The sequence below is a fragment of the Camelus bactrianus genome, chromosome 7 (genome assembly GCF_048773025.1).
Source record: "Camelus bactrianus isolate YW-2024 breed Bactrian camel chromosome 7, ASM4877302v1, whole genome shotgun sequence".
NCBI lineage: Eukaryota > Metazoa > Chordata > Mammalia > Artiodactyla > Camelidae > Camelus > Camelus bactrianus.
In genome coordinates, this window is record NC_133545.1 from 80828498 (window position 1) to 80841278 (window position 12781).

Here is a 12781-nt window from a genome sequence, read left to right on the forward strand (position 1 = left end):
ACTGTGCTTCTCTAGAGCCACTGATCAGGCAGATGTGATCCGGTCACCAGAGTACACCAATTAATTTCTCCTTAAATTGGTGGCTGCTGTCAGGTGACACATCCGTCGCCCTCGGGCTCTCAGGATCAGGCTGGGGCACCCACAAGAATTCCTATCTTCTTGAATGGAGAGATTTCATCTGACAGCAAATCCTGCTCTTTCTTAACATCAGTAACTGCAAGCTAAAAGGAAACATGTGTCTAAGATAAAGTGATTGTCCTCCTTTCAGCTTCTAAATTGTTTCTGAAAATGAACCATAGTAACAGCTTTGAAGTTCTCTCTCTGTCGAAGCATACTTACCATAAGGCATTGGCCCTCAAACCTCATTACCCATCACAATGGCCAGATTGCTAGGTGCACCCCCACCTCCCCCACTGGGTTCTGATTGAGTTAACTTGGGATGGAATCCAAGAAGCATGGCTTTTCAAAAGCTTCTTCGTGAGTATTTCCATTGAAGATAGTGCCTACCTTTCAAGTGACTATATTACAGACCATCAATACATACACATTACTCCTTGTCTACCTCTGAAATATCTCTGTTCTTCTACCTTCTCCCTTTCCCCTCCTCCCCAATCCCATGTGGTTTCTTGATAGAAAATTGTTTGCAAGTTTCCTTGGGTTTAACCAGGCTCTGATGTGGACGGGGTTCAACAATGAGAACTAGCACAGATCACTCTTAGTCAGGGATCTCAGCAGGTGTGATTTGCCTAGGCAGTGACTGGACCCTGGTCCAAAGCTGTATTTTCTCTGCTCGTCTCTCTTGTTCAGGGAGGATTCCACTGCAGACAGCAGAATCGGTTATAGCTAGTTTAAGTAGACAGAGATTTGATGCAGTGGGCTAGGACTTCAAAATTGTTGGAAGAGCTGGAATGGAAGGCTGATCTAGAGACAGGCTCCCAGAACCTTTCTGCTGTGCTCAGTCAAGAAAACTGCCACCTCTGTAGGAAGCTGATGATAAGGGAGCTGTTGCTCCCAGAGGTCCACTTCCTCTGCTGCCCTCTGGAAAGCAGCAGTGACTGCTAAGCCAGGAAGAACCAGATTCAGAAACCAGCCAGCTTCTGGCAGCCAGCATGCCCCACCCTCTGCTTCTCTCTCCACGTGACTCATGAGTCAAAATCAACATTTCACATAAGTTCATCTGATTGGTGGAAACTAAGAACTAAGTCTTGCCTGGAACCCTAGTCTTGGATTCCCCCCGCCCCTCCAATTTTAACTCTCCAGTCTCTTGCTAACTAGAAACTAAAACAGCTCTTGGGCCAGTATATTCTCAGCATCCACTAATTCCCTTGAAGCTTGAATATTTTCACTTCATTTAATTACATTTTCCTAAGTGTCAGCCTTCATAAAGAGAATTTGGGTCCTAGAATTCTGTGAGTACTTTATTATACTCATTGTTTCTGTGAAGGGGAAGAAACATTTCTAGGGTCAAAGAACATTCTTATTGATATATTTTTAGCTTGAAGCTCTTTATAATGTGGAGACTGCCTTTTTGGAGAAACTGTCTTGTTACACATATGTGTATGCATATGTATGGGTGTTTATGTTATGTGTGTTTTGTGAATGCAAATGATCTTGAATAGTAAATATGCTATAGTTAGTTTTGAGATCCATAATGATCAATTGGAGGCCCTCACAAATTCTGAAGGGCCATAATAATTAGAGTAGATAACATTTATTGAGCCCTTAGTTTGCACCAGAAGTCATGCTGTATGTATGTGTTCTTGTTTTAATTTATACAACTTTTATTTAATGAAACTGAATACCGAAGCCACAGATACAACCAGTTTCAGTCCTCTAAAAAAATAATGAATACTCATCAAAGAGATTGGATGTTAACTACCACCATTTTAAATTTTAATTCTGATCTAATCCCCAAATTGCTTACTATTTCAGTTCATTATTTCCCCTATGGAAAAGACTTTTAAAATGAAAGACCAACTTCTAAGAGAAAATTCTTTGCCATTGTACAAGATCTATTTCCTACTCTGCAAATTACAGAACACACATATGCAGAATTAAAAAGATAGCTGTCCTTAAGTGTATGTGTTCTTAGTATTTAGCTCTTACAATTCCATGAGTTAGGTATCATTGTTACCATCCCATTTCACCACAAAGGGAAATGAAAACAGAAGAGATGAAGTAACTTGCCTAAGGTCCATAGCTGGTAAGTGGCACAGCTGGGGCTTGAATTGAGGACTCAAATCACCCCAAAATATTAATATTAGTGTAACTTTAGTGTAGGGGTTTTGTTTTAACCTAATACAGATGGCGTAATTCATTCTTTCTCTGTCTCTTTCTGCCTCTCTGCTGGTGTGTGCGTGCGTGCGTGTGTGTGTGTGTGTGTTTGTTCAGTTTTGGACACACTGAGTCTGACATCCTACAAGGCATTCTTTTATCTTCTCATCTTCGTTTTCCAGTGAAGTTTAAGATAAAAAGTGTATTCATCTCCAGCTCCAAAAGAAATACTAACCCACATTTGTCCAAATGGTAAGCAAGGAAGGAGAATGTACAGGTTCACAGCTCATGGAAAACTGGAACACTCTTGTGATGCTTCACCATCTGCTGGTCAGATACTCAAGTGAGCCATCTGGGCAGTAACTAAGCAAAGACCGTGTTATTGAGGTACCTTCTTCCTTAGCTGAGAATTCTGTTGTGAGTTGGCCATTAGCCAGTTCCAAGGACTGCCGGCTAGCTGTCACGCAAAAGTGGAATCCTCAATTCGTGCTCTCACCCATGCAGATCGTAGCGTGAATAAGAATCGTGAGCATGCCTGTACACCACTGTCAGGGGTTCTGGTCCTGTTCTCCTCCACTGGAAACCAGTTTCACTGAGGCCACTTACAGCCCTGCTAGTTGTCATATCCAATTGCATTTTACACTCTTGACTACTTGCCCTTTCTAAACTCTACCCTCCTGTAATTTCTAGAAATGCACACTCTCTTCTGCTTTTCTTTCTACCCTTTTAGTCTTCCTTCTCAGGCACCTCCTTAAATTTCCCCTTGTTTTGTCCATCCCTAAAATTTAGGTATTTGTCAGAGTCCTTTGTTTGGCCTTTGGGGTTCAATGGGAGCTCTTGGCAAGTCTTAGTAACTTCTGACTCCTAAGTTCATCCCTGAGGAAGAGGGCTGATTAAGTGGGATCAAGGGCAGTGACATTTATTGGAACCAGGTGCAGGGGATTCTCTCACCCTCTATCTATCTCTTGATTATTACCCTTAGACAATCCCTCTCTTCCTCCCATGAAACTGGGAGCAATATGGGTTTGGAGCCTTGGCTGCCAGGAAAATACCTTATCCTGAGAATACCTTGGTGTCTGGATTGAAGTCTTTGCTCTAGACTACGGCAAAAGCCCTTGCTCTGTCCTCTGGTTGACCTCAGTTTGCCTTTCCTTTGACACCGTTTTCCTTGACGTTGGAGAGTCAGATACAGAGGCCTGAGACTTGTGTTTCAGTTCAGGGCAAATGGACTAAGCAGCCTGCTAGTTTCACTGCTGTAGATCCTTGTATCTGCCTCTGGTATTAGGGTGTGGATGGTCCAGTCTCACTCACCGAGGGGCTTCCTACGGGGGTGAGGGTACAGTGGGGAAGCATTATAGTGGGAAAGCAGACACTTCAACCTGGTCTTAGTTTTTGACCTCTGAGCGTGTATTTCCTTGAGGAGTTTGTGATGAGAGTTTGAGGGTAAAGGGTAGAGCTTGGGAACTCGGTGGCAAGGCAAAGTTTAGGATTCTGGCTTCTGAATCTCTCTTAGTGGATTTCCATCACTGTCGTAACGTACACAACCTACTTCTCATTCCGTATGTCCTTCTTGTGCTTCTAAACGGCTTAGCAACTACATATATGCCAGCAATTCCAGTATTCTTGTCTTCAGTCCCTTTGTCTCTACTCTGTGACAGACACACATAGTCCTCTGTCATCCTGGGGTGCCCCATAGGACCTCAAACATGTCCCAAACTAAACTCAGAATCTTTCCCTCTCTCACCCACTGAATCTGCCCTTCTTTCTCTATCTCAACCATAACAGGCAATCGGGACAGAAATGAAGAGGCCGTTCCTGATCCGGCTTGCTCTCAGCCCCCACATTCAACCCATCAGTAAGACAGACAGAGAAAACTTTGAAAGCAGTTTCCCTGAACTGGCCCTCCCTTCCTCAGTCTCACCACCACTGCCTCCTTTAGGCCTTCATCATTTCTCACACGTTTTATAGCATCCTCAGAGCATCCGTTTCTGCTCACCCCCTTACAGCCTCCACCTACCCGTGGAATGGAGTCACCTGCTTTCAGTTTTTCAGAACAAAACCTAAAGCCTTCCTCTTGCTCCTCTGTTGTCCTCGCTGTCCTCTCACCGCCTGTGCTGTGCCCCTACTGAAATGCATCTGGTCCCCGAGTGTGCGCTCTCCATCCATTTCCCAGGGGTTGCCAGCTCACTGCCCCCTCCACCCCAGGTGTCCTCACCTGGGACCACCTCCTCCTTTCTTCCAGACTCCTCTGCCTGGCACTCATTCCTTCCATACCCTGTCTTAGCATCCTTTGCGTGTCTGTGTCGTAGGGCTTGCATCCTCATATTCTCATTTTCCATTTACTCATCTGTTTACTCATCTTCTACTAACTGTGGTCTCCATAAGCGCAGGAACTAGGTCTTTTTCATCTTTGCTTAAGCCCAGCCAAGCACACAGCCTGACGCTCACTAAGTGTGATTTATGTAGTTTAAATCAGTGAATGATAGATTTATCTAGAAAGAAAAGAAACCTGTGTGCCACCCTTCAGGACATGTCCCTCATAGAGAGAGTAAGTGATGCGGGGAGGGTTTAGCTCAGTGGTAGAGGGCATGCCTAGCATGTGCAAGGTCCTGGGTTCAATCCCCGGTACCTCCATTAAAGTAGATAGATAAATAAACCTAATTACCTGCCCTCTAAAAACAAACAAACAAAAGGCAATTAGAGAGTAAGTAATAAACCAAGGGCAGAGAGAAGATTCTCTCTTCTCTTCCGGAGGGTCGTTAGAGTGGTTGAGACCTTTGAGAATAGCCTTGAAGGTAGACTCACTTTGTCAAGAGGCAGAGAGACTTTGAAGCTCTATGGACATGATGTTTGTGGACGTCCATCGATCCTGTGTGGCTGGAATAGGGGATGGGCATGTGGTGGGAGAAAGGGGTCAATTTGGAGGACCTTGATAAGGGAGGGTGTGTTGTCCACAGTCACATAGTCTGTTAACTGAGTGGAAAATCAAGTTATTTTATTGGAGAAAGAGCCAGGAAAGTTATGGTTCAGAACTAGGGATCAGAGCTAAAGACTCCTTATCTGTCAGATTATGCATCTCATGAAATATCAATCTTGTGAATCTGGATTATATTTTATCCAAATATAAAGTTGACCTTACATGTAACATATCAAGGGAGGAAAATATTCACAGTCCTTTGAAAGATCTGCCAATCCACGAGCAGAGCTCCACTGTGTAAACTGCAGAGCTTAGAATGAGAAGCTACAGAGTTTGAAGAAAAACATGTCTAAATTTTTGAGGCCAGTTACAGTGGGGGAAATAAACTATCAGCTTCAGGGGAGAAAGGTTTCAGGGGTATCCTGCCTGTGTCCCCCTGACTTCCAGCTTCCTGCTTTTCGATTTAAACCTACACTTAGGCAAAGAACACCTCTAACTTCCTTCTCAGTGAGCCAGCTCAGTCCTACATTTTGTGCTTGCCAGCACTTCCCCGACCCGCTTCTCCTTGCTGAACTGTCGAGAGCTCCCCCACTTCACCTCGTCTTCCCCTTTGCTCCTCCAGTGGCCACTCCTTAGCTCACACCCGGAGTCCTCTGATGCCAGCGACCAGTCAGCTCACACTGAAGTCCTGCTCCGTGTTGGATCCCAGGAAACGGGGAAGGAGATCTTTGTCTTCTCTATCTGCTGTGTCTTCAATGCACATGATAAAATATCTGCTATCTGTTCAGTATTTCTTTTGTTTTTTGAGTTATAGTCAGTTTACAATGTTGTGTCCATTTCTGGTGTACAGCACAATTTTTTGATCATACATGAATATACACGCATTTGCCATCATATTCTAAATGTATTTATTTATTTTCTTAACGGAGATATGGGGGCTTGAACCCAGGACCTCATGCATGCTAAGCACGTGCTCTACCAGTGAGCTACACCCTCCCCGCCCTTCTGTTCACTATTGCTCGACCCAATATCTGAGAACCAAGATACTAATTCTTAGGGGAAGAGTAACCACAAGACAAGGACAAGCAGAAACCGGAAACAACAGATCTCCTACTGTCACACCACTTGTAGTAAAAAGCTTTTGCATAGGCACAACTGTAATCTTGGAACTTAAGTCCTGTCTTTCTCTTGTTCTCATTTCGTATCTTAAATAGAGAAGAGGGCTCTGGCGACATGAACACAGTGGATGTTAGAAAAACAAAGCCGAAAAAGAAATTTTTTTTTAAAAGTACCTACTCTATGCTAAGACCTCTCTGAATCCTTGTGACAGAAAGATAATGAGATATGTGTTCTGTCTCCAAAGAGTTCCAAATTTATAACAAATCTTTTAAAAGTTATGTAATAGAGTACTGACAAGATTCTGAGCTAACAGGATGGGAAGTGATTAACTATTTGGGGTCTGGATGTGTGGATGTGTGGGTGGGTGTGGGTGTGTGTTGGAGGAGAGAGGAGAGTCTCGTTTATTTCATATGAAACTCCTATGAGATAGTTATTAATATCTCTCTTTTATAGATTAGAACATTGAGGCCCAGAGAGGTGGTGTAATTTGATCCAGGTTATCTAGTAAGTGGTTAACTTGACATTCACACCTAAATCTGTCTGACTCCAAAGTCCAAAGTCGTTTTATTTCACCCCACTGCCTCCTTGTCTTTATAACCTCGTGTTTAACGGGATAAAAACAGGAAACAGTATTTGTTATCACGAGCCCTGTGTTGTAACATAGATGGATCACACAGCTTTACTTTGAGTGACTCTGGGTTTCTCTCAGCACTATTTCTATGTAACAAGAAACCACTTAACCTTCAAACAGGCACACTCCTGATCTATATTTCATAACACCTTTCCTTCCTGACTTTGGCTGTGTACGTATGTTACAGATTTTGAACGTCGTGCACACCCTGGTCGAGAGTTAAGATTACCGTGGGACGTTTGTTGTCCCTGTCACCAGCTGTTTAGACTTAGTTTTACAAGTTGAGCATTCAAGAGGTTGTTTTTACTCATCAAAGAACCAAATCAGCAGTCGGCCTACATGTTGCTGAAGGAGCCCTTTTGTGATGTGAAACACAGGGCCTGACTTAGATCTGGGCAACTGTGGCAGGGATGAAGTGGTTAGTTTTTAGACATTTTCTTTTTTGTAATCAGGAAGGTAATACCACAGGTCTCTTGGGTGAGATCCTTTTTGTAGATGTCCATCACTCCTGAGACCCAAGACCAGCCCCATCTCCACACCCTGGTAGAGTGTGACAGACATAGGAGAGGGCCACTGAGTTGAGATTCCCTTCCTCAGGGACAAGGCCGTGTCTCTTCTCTAGGGAAATAGAGATCTGCCTTATTGCTACATGGGTTTCAATTCTTTTCTTTTAAAACTTGGAGTCACCCCAGCATTTGCACCCACCTTTGGCTTTTACCCCAGCGTGGTTTTTGAAGTCACTGGATTCTTTCTTTGAACTCTGAATTTACTGCCTACATATGCTGACAGGCCCAGAGCCCTTTCTGACTATTTTACTAGAATGCCAGCCCCACAGAAGAGGACTTCCTTCATCACAGTATCCAGTGACCTAGTACAATGCTTTGTAGAAGTATGTGTGGAATGATTTTGGTACCATGAAGTGCTCAGGATGACCCATCCTTGCCTGAAATTGTTTTCCTCCTGGGACGGAAGTCCAACTCCATTCTTGACCGTGGGTCAGCATCATAGCAAAGCCTTTTTTTATTTTTTGAATTTTCCCCAGTTTTATTGAGAACTGATTAATATCCAACATTATATTAGTTTAAGGTATACAGCATAACGATTTGATACATATATAAATATATATCATGAAGTGATTGCCACAGGTTTAGTTAACATCCATCACCTCACATAATTATTTTTTTTCCTTTGCAATGGGAACTTTTAAGATCTAGTGTCTTAGCAACTTTCAAAAATACAATCTTATAGTTGGAAGTTTGTGACTTTTGCCACCTTGACCCAATACCCTCATCCACCACCTCCCACTCCTGGCAACCCCAACTCTGATCTCTTTTTCTACAAGTTTGGTTTTTTAGATTCCACATATAAGGGAGATCCTACTTTGTCTTTGTCTGTCTAGCTTGTTTCACTTAGCATAACGCCTTCAAGTTCCATCCATGTTGTCTCAAATGGCAGAACTTCCTGCTTTTTAGTATTGACATGTTCTTTATCCACTTATTCACTGATGGACTCTTAGGTAGTTCTCATGTCTTGGCTATTGTAAATAATACTGCAGTGAATGTGGGGGTGCAAGTATCTTTGGGACAGTGGTTTTGTTATTTTTGAATATATACTCAAAGTGGAATTGATGGATCATGTGGTAGTTCTATTTTTAATTTTTTGAGGAACTTCCATACTGTTTTCTGTAGTGATTATATCAGTTTACTAAAAACAGTGCACAAGGGTTCCCTTTCCCCCATATTCTCACCAGCATTTGTTATCTGTTGTTTTTTGGGGGTTATTTTTGTTTTTGTTTTGATGATGGTCATTCTAACAGATGTGAGGTGATCTATCATTGTGATTGATTTGCATTTCTCTAATAACCAGTGATGTTGAGTACCTTTTCATGTACTTGTTGGTCATTTGAATATCTTCTGCATATTAAGTGTTCTGTGGTTGTCATGGGTTTTGCAGATCAGGCATTCATCCTTGTACACTTAACTTTCTTTCTTTTTCTTCATTTGAAATAGAGTTGATTTATAGTGTTGTGTTAGTTTCATGTGTACAACAAGGTGATTCAGTTATACATACCTATATATATATAATAAATTCTTTTTCAGATTCTTTCCATTAGAGGTTATTACAAGATATTGAATGTAGTTCCCTTTGCTATACAACAGGTCCTTGTTGCTTATCTGTTTTATATACAGTTTGTATCTGCCAATCCCAAACTCCTAATTTGTCCCTCCCCCATCCCTGCTTTGGTAACCAGAAGTTTGTTTTCTGTGTCTGTGAATCTATTTTTTCTGGTTTGTAAATAAGTTCATTTGTTTCTTTTTTTTTAGATTACACATATAAGGGATATCATATAATATTCATCTTTGTCTGACTTACTTCACTTAGTATGATAACCTCTAGGTCCATCCATGTTGCTGAAAATGGCATTTTATTCTTTTTATGGCTGAGTAATATTCCACTATGTAGAAAAATATGGAACGCTTCACAAATTTGCATGTCATCCTTACAGAGGGTCATGCTTATTTTCTCGGTTTCGTTCCAATTTTAGTATATGTGCCACATCTCACTTTTCACATCCTAGTCACCCTCCGTCAGCATAAAGATAAACTAGGCAGACATGAAAAAGAACTGTGGAGCTGTGCCACCACCTCCTTCCTTTTGACTTTCTTGCCCTTCTATGCCTGAGCAACAAGGAAAATAAGTTACATAGTTGTTCCCACACAGAGTGTGTAAAATTATATTAATTCATTTAAAAAACATTTGAGGAGAGTTGACTATGTGTCATCCACACATACATTTTTGAAAATATGATTTATTTCTCTCTGCATCCTTAAAAAATAGATTTAGAATCTCTCCTGTAGAAATATTAAGCAATAATGACTAGCTTATGAATTCTCTTGAAATTTCAGGATGACGGTATTTCTAAATTACACCAAAGTTACTGTCAGTAACCTGCATAGTTCACAAGTCTGGCTACAGCCTGCATTGTAAAGAGAGTTCTCTTCAGCTAATTAAAAAAAAGTGTATCTGTAGGAGAATATCTTCAAAAACCATGACAGAGAGAGACAGAGACAGAGGTAGAGAGACAGAGAGAGAGAGAGAGAGAGAGAGACTGACGTAGAAGGGTTTCATCACATATTATAAAACAACTATTTATAAATATTATAAAATCAGCTAGAGGAGCAATTGTGTGTGCCTTACTCCATCTTCATATCACCTGGTGAAGGTACTCAGTAACTTTGCCTCTGGGTTCCTGTATAGACATGCTTTAATAAAGTCAAAATCAAAAGTATCTGCATTTTTTCTTTTAAATCTATTTAATACTTAATATTAAGGATTTAAAGAGCATCTGTCCTTTTTTTTTTTTTTTAAGAAAATAAACTTTCTATAGATGGTACATACCATATGTAGAAACTGACCTGTTTGCAGAAAGACAAGCGTACCCTAAAATGGGCTGACTCAATTCAGGGTTTTTGAACATATTACAGTTTGCTCGCAATGAGCCGACATGTAGACAAGTGTTTATATGAAGTCTATTGTCAGTGTGTCTGTCAAGTTATCTGCACCTCCAGCTGGGAAAACGGTACCTTTTAGCAGGTGCTTGGTGCAAACTCAGGCAATCGGAACTTGTCTTTGAACATTAGAAGAGCTGAAGAGCCGGTTCTCACTGGCCTGGGAGCTTGTTGATGCTCTGAATCTAAAGCAAAATTCAGTCATTTAAAAGATGTAAAGGCTCCTAAACAGAGTTGCAAAGATTTGCAAAAAGTCCATTTCCCATCTGAAGATGTAACATGTGTGATTTTCTGCATACCTTCTGCTTGTACATAAATATACTCATATGTTTAAAAGTTGCATTCTTTTGGCAGTACTAGTACCGAATCCAATATTCCTCAGGCCCCTGCATTCTCCAGAACACTTGTTTCATAGTATTATTATCAGCTCTTTATTAGAGCAAATACATCATTTTATGCAGCTGTCGGCTCACTTTACCTTCTCTTCATAATAAAGACGAAATTTTTAAGTATGAAAATTATAGAAATTTTCCTTCAAAATTGAGGACAAGAAAGCATTCCTTTTATTTCGAGTTTTTTCTTCTGTGGTCAAGATGGCAGAGTGGGTGTACCTCCCTATCCACTTGGAACAGGGAAAATTGAAAAAAAAAAACTTTTTTTTTTTTTTTAAAGTAGAGTTTCACTAAAAGCAGAATTTAAAATGAAACTATCTAATGAACAAAAACAGAATGAAAATCCACATGGTGAGCAGGAGCTGAAGTACCCAGCTCTAAAACTGGAAAGTGGGAGCAGTAGTCCCAGCCCCGGGAGGAACTAAGTGTACCCAGCATGGTGAGTCACAACGGCCTGTGCCCTCTCAGATGTCAGAGGCTGATTTAGAAACAACCTGGCAGGGAGAGGTGGATTTTCCAATAATGAGTCCGTTTGCCACAATGCAGACTGGAACTGTCGGCTCCTCGCTGGGCAGTGTCCCAGACTCCTAGAATAAGACCTAGTTCTGAGCTGTGGACTCTCAGGTCAGGCTGAGGCAATTGTGAAACTGTCCACACTCTATGGAGGTGAGTTTAGAAAGAGATAAATACAAAACAAAACAAAAAACCCAAACAAACGAGATTTCATTGGCAACAAGAATTCACAAAGCCCAAATTTAAGACTATGTGGAAATTCAAGACGATGGAAGAGCAAGAATATCCAACAAGTGGGAGAAATTACATTTGAGACGCTAGAAATAATCAAGCATTTGTCAAATGATTTCAATAAAATATTTTATGTATTTTTGAAAGAGTACAAGGAACTAGTATCCAAATTAAGCAGTAAGAGGAGTAAAAAGTGAAAAAAAAAAATTGAAACTAGTACTAATGAATGCAGCTAAGAACCCATTAGAAGTCTTACACGTGAATTTTTCATATAGATTAAAAATTGAAAAAATGTCTAATCAAGAAAGTAAATAATAGATTTGATACAGTAGAGGCAATAGTTAATGAAATGGGAAATAGAATTGAGTACGTTTTATCAAATATTTAGGAAGAAAGAAGGAGAGAGAAAGAAAGAGAGAAAGGAAGGAAAGAAAGAAGGAAGGAAAGAAAAGGAATAAATGAAAAATTATGAGAGAGGAAGCCAGGTGGAATGGTAGCTGTATCATCTTTGTGACCTAGTGCTGAAGTCACCCAGGGCCACTTTATCCTCATTCTGTTCATTAGAAGTGAGTCGCTCAGGCAGACCCATATTCAAGGGAAGAGCAATCAGACTCTCAAAGAATTACAGACATTAAAACCCTATGGTCCTTGTATGTACATTATGCATAGAGTAGGCAAACTCAGAGAGAGACAAAACAGAGGTTACCAGGGCTGGAGGCAGGGAAGAATGGAGAGTTATTGTTTAATGGGTACAGTTTCTTTCTGGGATGGTGAAAAAGTTCTGGAAATGATAGCAGTAGTGGTTGCAGATCATTGTGAATGCCAAATTGTACACTTAAAATGGTTAAAAGGGTACATTTTATGTTACGTATATTTTACCACCACAACACATTCTGATTAATCAATGGCTAACTATTTTCATCTTAAAGTATTTAAAATATTCCTTCTCGATACATGTATGTTCCAAAAGTGTTCATGCAAGATATGGATTCCTAACTCTTCCCCGTCTTAGTAGGGATTTCCTAAAGGTAAAGGCATATTACCTTTCACAAAGGTAAAGGTAAAGGTAAAGGCAAATATTACTAATGAAAGGAGTGCTGACTTTTGCTAGCACTGGGCTATAAGGTCTAGAAAAATTTGCAATAAGCTATTTCCAATTTTATTTGCTGAGCGACCCAACAGGGGAGCTAATTAT

The 12781-nt window shown here is 40.8% G+C and overlaps 1 protein-coding gene and 1 pseudogene across 25 annotated transcripts in view; one reads left to right on the top strand and one right to left on the bottom strand.

The window, feature by feature from the left end:
- SUGCT (succinyl-CoA:glutarate-CoA transferase) overlaps positions 1-12781 on the top strand; it is a 622687-nt gene that overhangs the window by 356980 nt on the left and 252926 nt on the right. The gene's annotated exons all lie outside the window — the stretch shown is intronic.
- LOC123614682 (U6 spliceosomal RNA) lies at positions 9405-9505 on the bottom strand (annotated as a pseudogene).